The sequence below is a fragment of the Panthera onca genome, chromosome D1, assembly GCF_046562875.1.
Source record: "Panthera onca isolate mPanOnc1 chromosome D1, mPanOnc1 haplotype 2, whole genome shotgun sequence".
Classification (NCBI taxonomy): domain Eukaryota; kingdom Metazoa; phylum Chordata; class Mammalia; order Carnivora; family Felidae; genus Panthera; species Panthera onca.
This window is the reverse complement of record NC_138348.1, coordinates 70,610,673-70,622,680: the sequence shown is the minus strand read 5'-3', so window position 1 is coordinate 70,622,680 and position 12,008 is coordinate 70,610,673. Positions and strand designations below refer to the sequence as shown.

The window sequence follows — 12,008 nt, the reverse complement described above, 5'->3', positions numbered from 1 at the left end:
AGTGGAGTGAGAAAGTAGTTAGCAAGTATCGCTGTGAAGAACATCGTGTGGTTTGGCACTGCTCACTCTTCAGGTGGTGGAGGAGTAGCAGGGAGTGGGGCAGAGTCAGGGCTGGAAGATGAAGAACCCAATGTGGTGTGATAAGGATATTATTGTTCCCATAATGCCCCATGCTGCCATCTCATCTGTCAGATGCATGGTTTTTGCTTTACTCCCTTTTGTTTTTGCTTATATTTTTGTATCTCAGTATCAGAGAGAGAAAAAAAAAAGCTTTTATGGTAAATTTTGAAAGTGAAAAAATACATAAATTAACATAACATATTGTAAGTTTACATATATGTTAAAAATGTAAGTATAAAATATATGAAACATTTTATATATTTTATATTTATAAATTATATTTTATAATATATATTTGTATAATATTTATATATTTTACATATAAATGTATACATATATTTTACATTATTAGGATTGCATTCTGCTTAGTTTTATATCATAATTTTCCCATTTTATTTATTTGTGAAAAACACAAAATAAATACTTAGGGAGTGGAGCACAGGCACTGTGCTGGTTGTTTGGGATTCAACTATGAATAAGATAGGCATTGTCTCTGTACTTATGGAAATCACAGTAAGGCCTTATTGTGAACATTTGTGCAATCACTAGAGAATGGTTTGAAAATATAACTTTAGTGGACATCATTCAAATAGGCTGAGGAGGAGTCTGAGACCTGTTTCATGCTGGAGAGAAGAATGGTCAGATTTTCCTCGGGGACTAGGGCAAGACAGACTGGAGGCAGGTCAACCTGGAGACAGAGTAACGTAGTAGTGATTGAATTCCTGTGGGAAAATGGCAAGGCTTTGAACGAAGGTGAAGGCTATAAGGATTGGAAAGAAAAACCTGAGTTGAGACTATCACTGAAATTCATTTATTTATTTTTAAAACTTTATTTATTCATTTTGAGAGAGAGAGAGGGAGAGGGCGGGGGAAGGACAGAGAGAGAGGGAGAGAGAAAAGCCCAAGAAGGCTCCACGCTGTCAGCACAGAGCCCAATGTGGGGCTTGATCCCATGAATCGAGAGATCATGACCTGAGCTGAAACCAAGAGTCACATGTTTAACCAACTGAGTCACCCAGGTGCCTCTCACTGAAATCTGAATACCAGCAGTTGTTAAGCAACTGAGTGGGTTGGGGGATGGTAGAGATGGAGAAGAGGGTGGTGGTGCCACTTTTTCTGTCCTAGTTGGGATGTTCCTTTGTTCCCCTCATGTCCTGGAGAGTCTCAATGAGAGTGGTGTCTCTGAGCTGGCCTGTTTTGGGAAGTTGCTACTTCTCAGTGCCTGGCATTTTTGCCTTCCTTGGAGCCACGGTGTGCTATTTTGTCTTTTCTTCCAAAACCTTTTGTTTCCCTTATTTCTTGGGGTTATCTTTTAATTCAGGCCACAGTATCCATCATTTTCTACTGCCTTTCTACTCTACTTGTCAGTGAACCTTTTTGGTTGGTTTGTTTGATGAATTATTGTAAAGAGAGAGATGCAGAGCAAAACTCACAGGTCTGATTAAATTACACAAATTAAAGAAATATGACATTTTTTATAGTTTTATTTTTGGATGTTGATATTGCTGTTTTCTTTTTAAATTCCAAAATGTGTGTGAATTCACCTATTCTCTTTATTCCTTAGCCCTATCCTCAGTTTCACTCTACAACTTCTGCATTTTCCTTCAGATTCCTTTCTTTCAAAATAATTGCTTTCCTGCTCAAAACTCCAGGTACAGGGGTAGAAGAGTAAGATTTTAGAGAACTCCTTTTCCCAATAGGTTACTTTCCATTTGAAGGGCAAACTAGAATGAATGACTCATATATATGATGAGGGAGTCTTCCATCATTCATTCATTCATTCATTCATTCATTTAACAAATATTATTGAACACCTGTTATGTACCAGACACTGGGAATACAGAAATGCATAAAAAAGACAGAATCCTGACCTCATGGATAACAATAAAATATAAATTAAACACATAAGATGGTATATGGGGAAAAGTGTTAGCAAAACAAATAAATAAATAAATAAAATAGAAAAAGAAGAAAAGAAAAGAAAGGAAAGGAAAAGACCTATGAGTTTGTGAGGAGGGCTGAAATTGCTTGTAGACCAAAGGACCTTCTGGACATTTTCTTTAACCTCACTTTGACATTTCTTGTTCCACCATGGCAGTCAAACTCTGCTTAAGAGCATGAGGTTCATTAACTTAAGGCCTGACTGACCCACTGTACTTAGATACTGGATTTTTAATCCTCCAAATCCCTGCCAGTGTAAACTTTGAAGAGAAGCTTTGTACAGAGAGAGGGTGGAGGGATTTCACAAGCCTAAAGTGTGCTGAAATGCTAAAGAGGGTACAAGGCCTCATTGTATTGCACTCAATGCCTTCTTCCCTCCAAACATACTGCTATTGAAATTGTCCCAAATGTCTTAATAATGAAAATGTCTTCCCAGTGCCAGGTTAGTATTCAAAGTTAATATCTAGCATCTCAGGAACAATACTGCAGCATTGATGCTGGAGTGTCAAACTGCTCAAAAAGTCGTTTTTAAATGATCTCTGATAAAGCTCTGCTTAATTTCTGAGGATAGTATTACAGCATTTACAAAATAGAGGCCCAGATCAAACTGTCTACCCAAAGACAAGATGGCAGCATGTGGAACTGCGATCCATTTATTCTTTGATTACAACATTTGGGGGCAGGGAACATTTCCTATAGAGATCTTTGTCTTAGAAAGTGAATCTACTAACAATTAGAATCCTTTTGTGGGATGTCATGATCTGTCTGGTGATAAACAACTGATTTCCTTTTTTATGACTCTAAAACTTCTGATGGACCAAAGGCCATGACCTTTGGCTTTGTCGCCATGGCCACATCTTGTAGCAGTCCTGCAGCTTGGCCATTTCTAAAGCTGAAACTAACAGGTTGTTTGAAAAGTCACTGGGACTAGCCTCCATCTTGATGCTGACCTTGCTGCTGAGGGAAATTTGCCCTTTTGCTCTTCAGTCTTGTAGAATAATTTTCCATAAGAGTTTTTATGTCTCACTGCTATTGCTGGAACACTCATGGTAGCCTCTGGCTGTGATTTAAGAGAGAAAAAATTAGGTGTATGCTAGCATCTATGATCTTTTTACACCATTTCTTCAAATATTAAAACCAGAGGAATAAAAAGAAAAACTGTTGTGAATAAGTTGAGTTTTCTTTAGTTTTCAACCTTTATATTCTTTTTTTTTTCTCAGCCATGTTTACTTGAATTCTACCTGTGGATTCACTAGGACCAGATAATATATAATTGGGGGTGATTACATGTCCCATTTTCCAAGGGCATTCCTGGTTTATACTGCTGTCCTGGCATGATTATTGGAACAACCCATTCTTGGTTTGTAATTTGAATTTACATGGTCACCATATAGATCAGGAGCTCTAGTACATCTCACTGTCCACATCAGATCTTAACTCTACTAATGTCTATTTTATGCACCCTTGTGCCTAAGCCCAGTCTCTATAATATGTTTTGGTAGATTTGTCTCTTTACGATGAGAGCCTTGGTCTGTTCTTGTTGGAGCATCCCCAGAGTTGGCAGTCCTAACTTCTGGGCCCTTCTCACTGGCTGATGGGGCCCTGCTACCTGTTGAGCCATTTACCTCGTCTATTCTTGGTGCCCATTACCTGAATCTCCACCAGTTGCTTCTTTTGGATTCACTTTCTGGCCACACCCACTTACCTTCTAGGGTTGTCAAGAACATTAAGTGACATAATGTATATGTTATGTCTGATCACATATACACACCACACCTACCCCTCAAACATAACATCTCTGTTATCTGTTTGCACAACCCATCCTCTGGTCTGGATGTCACCGTCTGTACTTAGCTCTGATGCACACAACAACTGCACTTGGTGGAAGGGTATGCTTCTATATCTTAGCTCTTTACAGGCTGTCCCATCCTGCTTTTATGGTGCAGTGGTTCACACATGGCTGTGTTTAGAAACAGGAGACCAGGAAAATTCCTGGGTAGATGGGAAATAGTGGAGCAAGTAATATCTATCCAATGGTGGTGACAGGAACCAAAGTCACAGAAAGAACTTCAGTGCTCCTGACTCATGCTCCCCTCCACCTCATGCCCTACTCCTGGCAGATTTCCATGGCTGTTCCTATCCTATGTATAGCTCCATTTTAGGCCCACTCTCTTTCTTAGAATGTTCTAAAATCACTGGGTTCCCCAGGAAGAAATTTTCTTACATTAAACTCCACTCAATTTTGGTCTCTTCCCTGCAGTTAAAAAGAAAAATGTTGGTATTTGTCCTTCTGGGAGAGGGAGTATACTCAGAAGTGTTCTCTATAAGAACATATTAATTTCTTACAGGGAGGAGTAGGTTTTCCTCAGTGTAATGGATGTTTTTCATGTATTTTGGATTTCTAGCAGTTATTACACATGTTTGCTATCTTTAGGGGAACCCCCAGCCATAGCAGGCTTACCTTCTCAGGAAGAACCCATAGAACTTTCTTCTTTTGCTTTCTTTGCAGCCAGATCACAGGCATGTGACCTAGATTCCACCAATAATACTTATTTTGAGAGAGAAAGAGAGAGAGCATGAGCAGGGTTGGGGCAGAGAGAGAGAGAGGAGGGAGAGGATCCCAAGCAGGCTCTGCACTGTCAACACAGAGGCAAACCATGAGAGCATGACCTGTGCCAAAACCAAGAGTCAGACGCTTAACCAACTGAGCCACCCAGGAGCCCCTCCACCAATCATACTGATGGAGAAGTGGGCAACTAGAGGAAGAAGGTACAATGTAAAATCCATTTTTTGGTGGTGGAGAGGGGGGTGGAGGCAGAGCAGGACTCCATCCTTGGGAGACAGCAGAATTTTCAGGGTCCTATGTTTGACCCAGAAAGATAATCACTGCTGGCCCCAGGGACAGTTGCATTCAAGTTCAGTTCCTCGAAGCTTCACAGATTATGGGACGCAGTGCTCATTGGTGGCTGGCATTGTGTCCTTATCAGGCCTTTTTTATGTAGGGCTTGAGTTTCTGGAAGCTTAGGCTTGAGCCTATTTCATAAGACTGCTGAATAAATGTACAAGCTACACAATATCTCTTGAATACACTATTCCGTATTTGGCACTTCAGATTCTGTGTCTTACAACTGAGAACCTGGATTAATATACATGGTTGAATATGTTTGAGAAATCCGACCTGAATAACTGCTTCCCTTGCTGCAGGACTTCTTAGGACTTTGATATTCTAATGTGCATTCTGAATCTCCAGGAAGAACTGTGGCCCTATCTCTTGCTGTTTTCTATATGTGAGCTTCATGTGGAGATTTTCATGCAAATGCACTCATTCAATCCTTCTCATGAGCCTACAGAGTAGGCATTATTATTATTACCATTTTAAAGAAAAAAAAAAAGTTGAGACTTGAGTGACTTTCCTAAAACTGTATAACTACGGCCTTTAAAAATTTTTTTTCAATGTTTATTTTTTAGAGAGAGAGAGAGACAGAGCACAAGTGGAGAAGGGCAGAGAGAGAGAGGGAGACACAGAATCTGAAGCAGGGTCTAGGCTCTGAGCTGTCAGCACAGAGCCTGATGCGGGGCTTGAACTCACAAGCTGTGAGATCATGACCTAAGCCCAAGTAGGACGCTCAACCAACTGAGCCACCCAGGTGCCCCACTACTGCCTTTTTTTTTTTTTTTAATTCTAACATACTCTTTTTGTTCTTTCATATGTTAACATTTCAAAATCAAAGTGTGCCCTATAGCCAGTGTGATTTCTAAAAATAAAAATGATGGCTTTTTCTGCTGTCTCCTTCAAGAAGAGGAGCACCTGGGTGGCCCAGTCGATAAGTGTCTGACTCTTGATTTCGACTCAGTTTGTGATCTCGTGGGTTTGTGACATTGAGCCTCACGTCCAACTCTGCCCTGAGAGCGCAGAGCCTACTTGGGATTCTCTCTCTCCCTCTCTCTGCCCCTCCCCCACTCATGTATGTGCGCTCATACTCTCTCTCTCTTTCTCTCAAAATAAATAAATAAGCATTAAAAAAAAAAGAGGGGTCTACACCATGCAGCAGTACCTAAATGTGTTTGGTCATGTGGAACACTTAACAAAATAGTGGAACAAGCTTAGGAAATGCTGGCCTAGAATTTTCATTTAAAAGGAAAGTTTTCTGTGTTTTGTTGTTTACTGAGCTCTTATTATTATTATTATTATTATTGTTCTGCAAGCTAAAATATGCAGCAGTTAAGAAGTGGCTAGTTTTTCTGGAAGCTGCCTGAAGAGTAGTATCACATATGATTTATTTCATAGGCTTCTAGAAAATATACACTTAGAAACATAATGCATTCATACAAACTGAAAATGCATAGATAATGCCATCCGGGTATGGGTAGATGGCTATTCTAATTCACTTTTAGCAGATTGAGTAGAGAACACCATTTAAAAAAAAAAAAAAACCTTTTATTTTTAAATTGGGTAGTAGGCCATCTCTGATTATTCTCATTTTTCAAATGTCAAACCATGAAAAAATTCTTGACAGTCACTGGTGCAATCACTGATTCAATACAATTTGTATTGAGTGACTGTCCAGGTCTGTGCTGTGAATGATGTATATTAAGGTCTTTCTGAGTTCAGAGCATGTTATGAGGTGCCAGTTCTTATTCTTAAAATGTTAGAATTTCCTATAGGAAATAGATCTTACAGGTTTTAAGCATTTGTCTCCAAAGAATTTAGATGAGGTTGTAGGATGAGCGTTCACTCACTTACTTTGTCCCAGCACATTTAACCCTGTATTTTCAGCTGGTCTGATTAGAGCTGTTTGTAGTTAGGGACATAAAAGGAAGGGCCCAATCTGGAATCTATAATCAGAGCCAAGTTAGAAGATGTTATTTAAAGGAAATGGTGGCAATGTTTAATAGTCTGTAGCACAACCATTGGAATCACTGCTTCTGACAGATTCTTTTTTTTTTTTTTTTTTTTTTTTTTTTTTTTTATTTATTTTTGGGACAGAGAGAGACAGAGCATGAATGGGGGAGGGGCAGAGAGAGAGGGAGACACAGAATCGGAAACAGGCTCCAGGCTCCGAGCCATCAGCCCAGAGCCTGACGCGGGGCTCGAACTCACGGACCGCGAGATCGTGACCTGGCTGAAGTCGGACGCTTAACCGACTGCGCCACCCAGGCGCCCCCCTTCTGACAGATTCTTAATGCCCTACAACAACAACAACAAAAAGCGACTTGTTTCTTGAAGTTGAGAAGAGCTTAAGTGCCAGAGCCTGAAACTCAAGCTACTCACCTGCTTGTGAATCAATGTAAATTAATAATAATGTTTTGATTTTTATCTTTAGCCAAATTGGTTCTCTAGAGGTTTTCTAGTCTGTGCTTAAAATTTTCTAGAGAATCTGAGATCCAACTATGACTAAAATGTCGTAGGAAAGTAGATGTGGATCCTCAGAGGATATAGTCACAGCTTGGTGTGCAGGGGGCAAGGTGTTCCATATGTCCTTCTCTCCTGCATGTTTTAAATTTTCATTTCATAAAGCTTAGGTCCTTCCTGTCTGACATTTGGACAGTTTTAATAGTCTATTTCCACACTTTGCTTATGATAGTCTGTACTGCATGGTGCTAAAAACTCAATCTACCCAAGGGATCACTTTGATAATTCAAGAATCTTCTGTAGGCCCTACTTTTTGATTCAAATTTAGACACCTTGGAACAGGGATCAGCGAACTATAGCCTGCAGCCCAAGTATATAGCCTACCTCCTATTTTGTAAATAAAGTTTTATTGGAGCACAGCCATGCTCATTGATTTATGTTTCTGGAGTCAGCTTTCCTCCTGGATCTTGATCTCTAACCATGACTTCTTTCCCAAACTTCAGACTTCCATATCCTTCTGGGTCTCTACCTGGATTTCACCCAGACAACTCTTCAAACCCAACACATCTGAAACTGAATTCATTGGCTTTTCTGCCAGTCAGATCATCTGATGTGGAGACCTCACATCCACCTGGACATCTAAGCCATGCACCCTTATAACTAGGTTACTCACCCTTCAGAAATCCCTTGTTCCTGAGCATAGAAAACCCACAGTGAGATTCTTTCTTGCCCCTTTTTTGTCCTTCCATTTATCCCTAATGTTACTGAACTGCTTCACATCCCCTGTTCACATCTTGCTTTTCCCTTTGTCTGGGACATGCTTCTTACAGTTATTCACCTCCCTCTCATTCTTCCTTCAGAACTTGACTCAAGTGCTATTGGTTACCAACCCTCAGGTAGTCTCTCCTGTTTCTTATCACAATTGTGTCAAGATTCTTTCTTTGTGAGCCTGCCCTCTGTACTGTACTGTGAAATCTTCCTGGGCAGCCACCAGCTCAGTGGCTTGCACATCCATAGTGGTCATTTGGTCAGTGGTTATTGGATGGAACAGAATTGTTTGCTACACTGCTTCTCAAGGACTCTTTCAGAAGATTCTTTTACCCTATTATTCTTTTTCCTACCCTTTATGGGGGTATTTCTGTCCTTAGAGAACTGTGCAGAAGGAGAAAAATTAATTTACTACTATATTTCCCAGGAGGACTCCACATTACATAACTGCTTTCATCCAGAAACCTTTATAGATCCTTTGCACAGCAGGGAGGTTGCAGTGCCCTGCAGTGTGGAGGGGGGAGCAGAGAAAGAAATGAAGATGAGGGAAATATCCCCCCTAATGCCTTGGGCCCTAAACTGGGAACTGCAGAATTCTTTTCCTGGTAACACCGCACAGCATCCCGCAAGAATCTCCCATTAGCCTGTGGATCTTATTATCTGGCTTATTCCTCCTTCACACCCCAGGACCAGAATTTAGTATCTTTTCCTCATTGAAATTCCCATCATCTTGTTTACATGCATCTCTCCTTTTGTTCAGCTCCTGTCATTTGAGCCATGCACAATGGCTAGCATATTGGCCTTTTCTTACTATTCATAAAATGGAGTTCCAGAGAGGCTTTGGAGAAACCAGGCCCAGACTTCAGATCTAGTCCAGAACTCTATCCATTGACAATGATTCTTGAAAAGTTGTACATCAGGAACTCCTGAAGAGCTTGCTAAGATTCCACATGGCTCAGCCCTGCTCTGAGGTGTCTGGAGGTGCATAGATGTATGTTTTTAGAAAACGGTCTTTGGTGATGTTGGTATGCACCTTGGTTGAGATGCATTGTGTTATACTTTGTTCGTTCACTCACTCATTCATTCATTCATTCATTCCTGAAGTATTCCTTGAATAGCTACTATGTGTGTGTTCAGGTAGGCACTTTGCCAACCACTGGGGCACTGATCATAAAGGGCATAGATTCTTCCCATTAAGAACTTCCCAGTCTCCTAGAGGCAAACTCATATAAACAAATAATTATAATGCAGTATGAATTTCTGTAAAAATTGGTGGCTTCTATGCGAGGTGTAGGAACACTTGAAGGAAAGGCTGTTATCTGTGCCTGAGAGTGAGACAGCTTCCTTGATGTTTGTTGTGTGTCACCAAGGATGAGAGAGTCCCCAAAGGAAGATTGAAAGGGGACTCGTGAGAGGAACTCCTTTTTAAGGGGTGCCACGCAGAGGGTCTTTAGAAGCCACTGTTAGGAGATTCTGGGTGTTCTTAAAAGCAAAGACAAGCTTTTCATCTTTACTCTTAAGATATCTTAAGTGAGAACATGTCACTACTGCAGTTAGTAGCTTTACAGTAATCAGAAACTTGTCAATACGAAACCGCAAAGAATCTTATTATTAAGAATCATAGTTTATATTTATGAAACACACTCATACTCTTATTCCCAGGCCTTGTCCTAAGTGCTTTATTTGTTTCATTTACTTCTCACAAACCCTCATGAACCACATAGTGTTATGCATGTTTTACAAATTAAGGAGCTGAGGTTTAGAGACGTCAAATGATTTACCCATGATCATATGGTTAGCAAGTGGCAGAGTCAGAATTAGAACCCAGATCCCTCTATTCAAAGGGATCTTTGAATAGTTTTTATAAATCCACTACTATTCTCCATTGTGTTCTGATTTCTAAACATGTGTTGAAATCTCTTGAATGCTGCTGCATATTTTCTCATTCTTTTAGTTCTTGAGATGCTAATTGAAATGTTTTATTTCTTTCAAATCATTTGTTTTCAGTGTTTTGGCAAGGATAGGGAATAAACCTATTCCCTCAGTCTGCCATGTTTAACTGGAAGGTACCCGTGCTCTTTGACCTTTTTGCTGATTATCTACTTCATTTCTGACTCAAGTTTAGTCATTATATAATTTAACTCATTATAGTTTCTTTTAAAATTAGGGTTATTTTATCCTCATTTTATTATGTGGAAACTACAGCACAACGGGATTTAAGTAACTTACCCAAAGTCACACAACTAGTGAGTCTCAGAGCTGGGACTTAAACTCAGGTCTGATTGATTCTGGATATGCCTGGTGCTTTCCATACCAGCTTTCTACTTTGAAAAAGACAACCAACAGGCAAAAGCTGTGTCTCTTCTGTCAGAACCACTGTCAGAACGTTCTGGGAAGTGTTGCTTCCTTGTGTCTGTAGAGGTTTTGTTACTAAGACATGTTTGTCTTCTCCCTCCCTGTGTTACTTCATTATTTTTCGGTATTGATTTTGTTTGTTCCTGTTTTGTGGTCATTTACCTTCTTTGATGTGTCTTGTTTGCCATCTTTGACACAAGTGGTCTTAGATTTGCGGGCAGCAGCCCTGCTCTCCCAAGGCCTTCTGTTTCATCTCTGTCTGCTTCACTGACTAGTGAGGTATTGATTTCTTGGGAGGGCCTGCTGGGATTGGAGGAAAAACCAATATCCCATTAGATAGAAATGAGAAGCAGCAGCAGCTTCTCAGAAGCTAGCCTCAGAAGTTGACCTAACATGCTAGGACACTGTTCAAAGACTAGGTTAGCCAGACGTGTCCAGGGGTATTCCGAAGTGATTAAATTTGTCCTAGGTATAAGGTAGAAAAGTCAGTGATGGTAAAATCAAGGGTTGTAAATCTGTTTCCATGAACTAAATGAGGTTGAATCATCTTTTGAGAATCATTTGCCTGTCAAAGGTTGCTTCAGGGAAGGAATTTCTCTGTAGAAAGCTTTTCTAATTCTTGGTCCCTTTGAATTTTCTAGTGTAGGCATAATCTTTGTGTACCATAAAGCAAGTCCTCCAGTTTTTATGTTTCCCAGGATTCCCAAAATGAAAAAGAGGGTCAGAGTTGGGGTGCCTAGAATTGCCCATACAATATGTTTCTGAAACATTGTATATAAGTCCCATTTTTTAGTGCTACCTCAAGAAGCTCATTATGACAGCTCTCCCTTTGACAAGGAAAAGTTCCTTTGGAAGGAGAATTATCATCCTCTGGTTCATCTGGTTATAAGTTTAGTTCTTATGTTTCAGATTTCATAAAGGACAGACATGAGCAGTAATTTCAAATGACCAAGGTCTAAAGAGCTCAACTGTTCCACAGTAACAGAAACTCATGCTGAACCCCCAAATCATCATGTCATTATATCTTCCTCTACCATTCTGTGGAAACCTAGGACAAGTAGATCTGGAGAGCACTTCATAATCATCTTATGGTCTAACTACTTATTTTGTAGTTTCATTCAGCCATTTTTCAAATAATCATTGAGCACCTCTCCTCTATGTGACAGGCACAGTTGTGAGCACCAGAGCTATACCAGCAGACACGACAGATAAAATCCCTGCCTTCTTGAAGCTTGCATTGTAATGGTGGAGGCAGGTAATAAAGAGATGAATAAGTGCAATGTGTAGTTTGTCAGTAGAGCTAAATGCTGAGAAAATTTAAGCGGGGAAGGAGTGTACAGCTAGTGTGGCATGTAAGCTCAGGATATAGGAAAGAGTTCAAAGAAGGAAAGCACTCTTGGGTAGGTGCTACCTACCTAAGGTGGGTTTCACTAGAAAGTGTGGTGTTGTATTTTTTTATTTTTTATCTTTT

The 12,008-nt window shown here is 40.0% G+C and overlaps 1 protein-coding gene across 1 annotated transcript in view; it reads left to right on the top strand.

Annotated features, from left to right (window-relative positions):
• RAB38 (RAB38, member RAS oncogene family) overlaps nt 1-12,008 on the top strand; it is a 56,944-nt gene that overhangs the window by 23,402 nt on the left and 21,534 nt on the right. The window lies entirely within an intron of this gene.